Raw genomic sequence first — 6,881 nt, 5'->3', positions numbered from 1 at the left:
GAAGACCATGGGGTTGGGAACCAGAGGTCTGCCTTGTGGCCAAGTCTGTGCCTCTCTTTCCTCACCTATAAAATGGGAAGAATACCTGCCTCTCCCTCCACCTGGGTTAGTGGTCTAGGGGCGAGAGCACGGGTTTGGGAGCTAGGGCGCCTGGTTCTGCCTGTGGCCTGTTGTGTGACCTTGGCCAAGTCATTTATTCTCTCTGTTTCTTCCCCTCAACAAGGGAGATAAAAATACAATACCTACCTCTTCCTACTGCACAGGGATAGAATGAGATCACTGATGCAGAAAGCACTTAGGAAAAATTAAACAAAATGTGCCGCACAAATTCAAGGGGATATAATATTTTCAATGTGATCCGTCTTAATCTTCCACCTCACTCACCACCGTTTCGATCAATCAGTGATATTTATCGACTGCGTGCAGAGGACTATACTAAGTGCTTGAAAGAGCACAACAGAGTCAGAAGAAATGGTCCCTGCCCTTAAGGGGCTTACAGTTCATTTTGTACTAAGCGCTTGGACTTCGGTTCTCAATTTGAAAGTGAGAAGTTATGCACTCTGGACCTGAGAAAATAGGCCCTGAAAAGCCACAATCTCTCCCCAACTCTGAGGGGGACATTAAAATAAATTACAGATAGGGGAGCAGCTGAAAATAAGGATATAGGGCCTTCAGTGCCTCAGGGAAAGGGGTTACGCGATTCCCTTTCTGGATTGTGAGCTGGTTATGGGCAGGAAATGTGTCTGTTAATTCTGTTGTATCATGCTCTCGCAAGGGCTTAGTTCAGTGCTCTGCACACATAGTAAATGCCCATAAGTACCACTGATTGATTGATACCTAAATACTTTGGGGGTTCTGCACCCCAAAATATGGGTGATACAAGGCCCCCTGTTAGAAAGTCCCAGGCCAGAGTCATGGCTCATGGAAGGGGGTTGGCTTGAAAGACTGAGAAAAGGCCTCAAGAAGAGAGATTTGCCAGTACCTGGGATACCAGGACCAAAATCAACAGCATAGCCTAAAGGAAAGACCATGGGCTGAGAGTCAGGGAACCAGGGTTCTAATCCCTCCTCACCACTTTCTGGCTGTGGGTGACCTTGGGCAAGTCATTTAACTTATTTGGATCTCAGTTTCCTCATCTTTAAAATAGGGATTCAATAATTGTTCTCACTTCTTAGACTGTGAACACCATCAGGGACAGAGACCATGTCTGACCTGATTATCTCATATTTACCCCAGTCCTTCATACGGTGCTTGGATCATTACTAAATACTATCATCAAGGAAGCTCCAGACAGGGTGATGTGCCTTCCTGCAGCCTGTCTTCCTCCTTGCCGTGGGAGAGCATTTGGGAGTTAAAAGCTTGGCTTTGTCTTCAACCTCAAGGAGACAAAGATGGCATTATGACCCTCATTCCTGACAAGAGAAATGCAGGCACTGAGGGATTACTGAGAAGAGCTGGAGATGGGAGAAAGGACACTGAATCCTGCCCTACAGCTCTGTCCATTGGATACAGCTGGCTGGGTTTAGGCTGAAACCTGGGTAAAGATATGGTCTTGGGCCCAGGGGAGAGATAATATGGTATCATTGATCTGGACAGATCAAAACCAAGCATTGACCAATCTCCTAATTGAACCCTGCTGTGCCTCTCTCAACTGAGGCAGGAGTATTTGACTCCCATGTTACAGACGTGTACAGTGAGCCCCAGAGAGGTTGGGTGATTTTCCTAAGGCTGCCCAGTGTGATTCCAGGTCCCCTGAATCCTAGTTTACTGCTCAGCCACAATAACTCCCAGAAAGTTCCCTGGCCCAGTCTACCACCGCTTCTCTGAAGGAGGCGTTTTCCCCTGCCCTTACTATTGCTCACTCCCCCCACAACCTACCTTACCCCAACCTCCCAGAGAGCAAATTGTCAGAACCGGTTCCAAGAGAAAGGAAAAAGAGTCACAAAGACTTACGTGGTTCAACCGTCAATGAGGTTCCTGTGCCGAAGATCAAGGGTAAAGTGTAAGCACGACCTCTCCCAACAGCACAAAAACTCTGCCACTCTCTTCTTTGTCACTCTAGCCATACTGCTAGGAATAAATCTGGCTTTCTCATTCCTTCATTTGGTCTAGTGGACTAGGGGAAGAACAAGGGACTAGGATCCAGGAGGCCTGCCTTGGCTTCTGGCATATTGTGTGATGTTGGCCAAGTCATTTAGCCTCTCTCTATACCTCTGTTACCTCACTTATAAAATGGGAAGAATACCTACCTCTTCTTCACCTGGGTAGTGGTCTAGGGGCAAGAGCACGGGCCTGGGAGCTAGGAAACCTGGTTCTGCCTGTGGCCTGTTGCGTGACCTTGGCCAAGTCATTTATTCTCTCTGGGCCTCTGTTTCTTCCCATCAACAAGGGAGATAAAAATACATTACCTACCTCTTCCTACTGCACAGGGATAGAATGAGATCACTGATGCAGAAAGCACTTAGGATAAATTAGACAAAATGTGCCTTACAAATTCAAGGGGAAATAATACTTTCAATGTGATCTGGCTTAATCTGCCACCTCACTCACCATTATTTCGATCAATCAGTGGTATTCATCGAGCACGTACTATGTGCAGGGGATTATACTAAGTGCTTGGGAGAGTGCAATAGAGTTAGAAGAGATGTTCCCTGCCCTTAAGGGGCTTACAGTCTATTTTATACTAAACGCTTGGGCTTTCGTTCTCAATTTGAAAGTGAGAAGTTATGCTTTGAGTATCCAAGCCCAACAGCAATCTAGACCTGAGAAAATAGGCCCTGAAAAGCCACAATCTCTCCCCAACTCTGAGATGGACATTAAAAGAAATTACAAGTAGGAGATATATGGCCTTAAGTGCCTTGGAGAAAAGGGTTATGTGATTCCCCGTCCTGAGCTCGTCATGGGCAAGAAACTTGTCTGCTAATTCTGTTGTATCGTACTCTCCTAGGTGCTTAGTACAGTAATCTGCATATAGTAACCACTCAATAAATATGACTGATTGATATCTAAATGCTTTGGGGGTTCTGGACCCCAAAATATGGGTGATACAGAGTCTCCTGATAGAAAGTCCCAGGCTAGAGTCGTGTTTCGAAAAAGCAGTGCCCAGGGGTTGGCTTGAAAGACTGCGAGAAAAAGGCCTCAAGAACAAAGGTTGGTCAGTACCTGGAATGCCAGGACCAAAATCAGCAGTGTACCCTAATGGAAAGAGCATGGGACCGAGAGTCAGGGGACCAGGGTTCTAATCCCATCTCTGCCACTTGCCATCTGTTGGTGACCTCGGACAAGTGACTTTATTTCTTTGGACCTCAGTTTCCTCATCTGTAAAATGGGGATTCTATACCTGTTCTCCCTTCCCCTAAGACTGTGAACCCCATGAGGGACAGAGACCTTGTCTGACCTGATTGTCTCATATCAACCCCAATGCTTAGTACCATGCTTGACAGTGCCAAATACTATCATCAAGGAGGCTCCAGACAGGTTGATGTGCCTTCCTGCAGCCTGTCTTCCCTCTTGCCATGGCCAGCATTTGGGAGTTAGAAGCTTGGCTCTGCCTTCAGCCTCAAGGAGACAAAGAGATGGCATTATGACCTCTTTCCTAACAAGATAGATGGATGCATCACTGAGGGGTTACTGAGAAGAGCTGGGGGTGGGAGAAGGAACACTGAATCCTGACCTATAGCTTCTTCTGTTGGACACAGCTGGATGGACCTGGGTTGAACCCTGAACAAAGATACAGTTTTGGGCTCAGAGAAGAGATAACATGGTATCATTGACCTGGACAGTTCAGAAACTAGAGTTGACCACGCTCCTAATTGAACTCCTCTGTGCCTCTCTCAACTGAAGCAGGGGCTTTTGTCTTCCATGTTATAGAGGGGGAAACTGAGCCCCAAAGAGTTTGGGTGATTCTGCTAGGGCTGCCCAGTGTGAATCCTGGTCCCCTGAATCCCAGTTTACTCCTCAACCACAATAACAGCCAGAGAGGTTCCCTGCTCCAGGCTATCCCCACTTGTCCCGCAGGGGCCATTTTTCCCTTCCCTTCAGATACTCAGTCCACCCCCACCTACCTCACCCCAGCCTCCCAGAAAGAAAAATTTCAGAACCAGTTCCAAGAGAAAGCATAAAGGTCACAAAGACTTACGTGGGACAACCGTCAGTGAGGTTCCTCCGCCGAAGATTAAGGGATAAGTTTCAACCACGACCTGCCCTCCCAGAACAAAAACTCTACCATTCTCTTCCCTTTCACTCTGGCTCTAATGCCAGGGAGAAAGCTGTCTCTCTCATCCTTTCACCTGGGCTAGTGGACTAAGGGGAAGAGCATAAGTCTGGGAGCCAGGAGGCATGTCTTGGCCTCTGGCATGCTGTGTGGTGTTGGCAAAGACATTTACCCTCTCTATGCCTCTGCTTCTTCACATAAAATAGGAATAAAACTTGCCTCTCCCTTCAACTGGGATATTGGTCTTAGGCCAAGAGTGTGAGTTAGGGAGCTAGGGGACCTGTTTCTTCTACCTGGGTGACCTTGGCCAAGTCATTTATTCTCTCTGGGCCTCAGTTTCCTCCCCTCTACAAGGGCGATAATAAAGCAATACCTACCCCTTCCTACTGCATAGGGATGTTATGATCGACTGAGATCATTGATGTGGAAAGCACTTTGGAAAAATTAAACAAAAGGTGCCATACAAATTCAAGGGAATATTATGCTTTCAATGTGATCTGGTCTCATCTGCCTTCTCACCCACCACCATTTCAATCAATCAGTAGTATTTATTGAGCAGACACTGAGTTCAGAGCACTGTACTAAGTGCTTGGGTGAGCACATTAGAGTTAGAAGAGGTGGTCCTTGCACTTATGGGGCTTACAGTCTATTTTGTACTAAGTGTTTGAGCTTTCTGATTTGAAAGTGAGAAGTTATGTTTCGAGTATGCTCTGAGCCCAACAAGAATCTGGACCTGAGAAAATAGGGCCTGCAAAGTCATAACTTCTCCCAAAATCTCCTTCTCCCCAAGAAGTTAAATAATCACATGGGTATTTATTGAACACTTACTGTGTGTATAGCACTGTACTAAGCTCTAGGGAGAGTACAATAAATAGACAAGGAACTTACAGTCCAGTGAGGGAGGGAGACATGAAAAGAAATTACAGGTAAGGAAGCAACAGAAAAGAAGGATATGGCCTCAAGTGCCGCAGAAACAGAGGTTATCTGATTCCCCTTCTAGACCGTGAGCTCTTTATGGGCAGGGAACATGTCTGCTAATGCTTAGTTTACTTAGTGCTCTCTCCCAAGTGCTTAGTTAGTACAGTAATATGCACATAGTAAACAATAAATACGACTGGTTGATTGATTGATACCTAAATACTTTGGGGAGTTCTGGATGCCAAAATATCAGTGATACAGGACCCCTGATCAAAAGTCCTGGGCCAGAGCTGTGGCTCAGAAGAGCAGTGTCATGGGGTTGGCTTGCAAGACTGTGAGAAAACGGCCTCAGGAAGAAAGCTTGGTCCGTATCTGGGATGCTAGGACCAAAATCAGCAGTGTACTCTAGTGGAAAGGACATGGGACTGAGAGTCAGGGCGCCATGGTCCTAATCCCAGCTCTGCCACTTGCAGGCTGCGTGTGACCTTGGGCAAGTCATTTAACTTCTTTGGACCTAGATATCTTCACCTATAAAATTGGAATTCAATACCCATTCTCCCGTCTCCTTAGACTATGAACTCCCTGAGGGACAGAGACCTTGACTGACCTGATTATCTTGTCGCTAACCCATCATTTAGTACCTTGCTTGGCCCATTACTAGCCAACAAGGAGGCTCCAGACAGGCTGAAGTGTCTTCCTACAGCCTGTCTTCCTCCTTTCCACTGGAGAACATTTGGGAGCTAAAAGCTTGGCTCAGCCATCAATCTCAAGGAGACAAAGTGATGGCATTATGATTCTCCTTCCTGACTTTAGAGATGCCAGCATCGGGGGTTTACTGAGAAGAGCTGGAGGTGGGAGAAGGAACACTGAATCCTGACCTACATCTCCATCCTTTGGACCCAGCTGTCTGGGTCTGGGCTGAACCCTGGGTAAAGATACAGCCTTGGGCCCAGGAAGAGATAACACGGAATCGTTAACCTGGGCAGTTCAGAACCAAGGGTTGATCATTCATCTAATTGAACTTCTCTGTGCCTCTCTCAACTGAGGCAGGGGCTTTTGACTCTATTGTTAGAAAGGTGGACAGTGCACCCCAGAGAGGTGGGGTGATTTTTCTAAAGCTGCTCAGCATGACTCCGGGCCCCCTGAATCCCAGTTTACTGCTCAGGCACAATACCCCCCAGGAAGATCCCTGGCCCAGACTACCAGCTCTTCTTTGCAGGGGACATTTTCCCCTGCCCTTTATTGGGCACTCTACCCCAACCAAACTTACCCCAGGCTCCCAGAAAGGAAATTGTCAGAACCAGTTCCAAGAGAAAGTGAACAGAAAGACTTACGTGGTTCAACCGTCAGTGAGGTTCCTGTGCCGAAGATCAAGGGATCATAGTCCACAGCCAGCCCCAACAGCACAAAAACTCTGCGATTCTCTTCTCTGTCACTCTGTCCCTAATGCTAGGGAAAGAGCTGGCTGGCCCCAGTGTTAGGGAGAGAGTAGGCTCCCTCATCCCTTCACCAGGGTTAGTGGACTAGGAGGAAGATCATGGATCTGGGCAGCTGGAAGTCCACCTTGGCCTCTGGTATGCTGAGCGACATTGGCCAAGTCATTTACCCTCTCTAGGCATCAGTTTTCTCACCTGTAAAATAGGGCTAATACCTGGCTCTCCCTTCACCTGGGTTTGTGGTCTAGAGGCAAGAGCTTTGGTCTGGGAGCTAGGGGACCTGCTTCTTCTGCCTGTGTGACCTTGGCCAAGTC

General features: G+C 47.3%; 1 gene segment (V, D, J or C); it reads right to left on the bottom strand.

Annotated features, from left to right (window-relative positions):
* The window catches only part of LOC100076420, a 301,688-nt gene that overhangs the window by 98,827 nt on the left and 195,980 nt on the right, over nt 1–6,881 (bottom strand).

Source organism: Ornithorhynchus anatinus, chromosome 13, assembly GCF_004115215.2.
Source record: "Ornithorhynchus anatinus isolate Pmale09 chromosome 13, mOrnAna1.pri.v4, whole genome shotgun sequence".
NCBI lineage: Eukaryota > Metazoa > Chordata > Mammalia > Monotremata > Ornithorhynchidae > Ornithorhynchus > Ornithorhynchus anatinus.
This window is presented reverse-complemented; position numbering and strand designations above follow the sequence as displayed.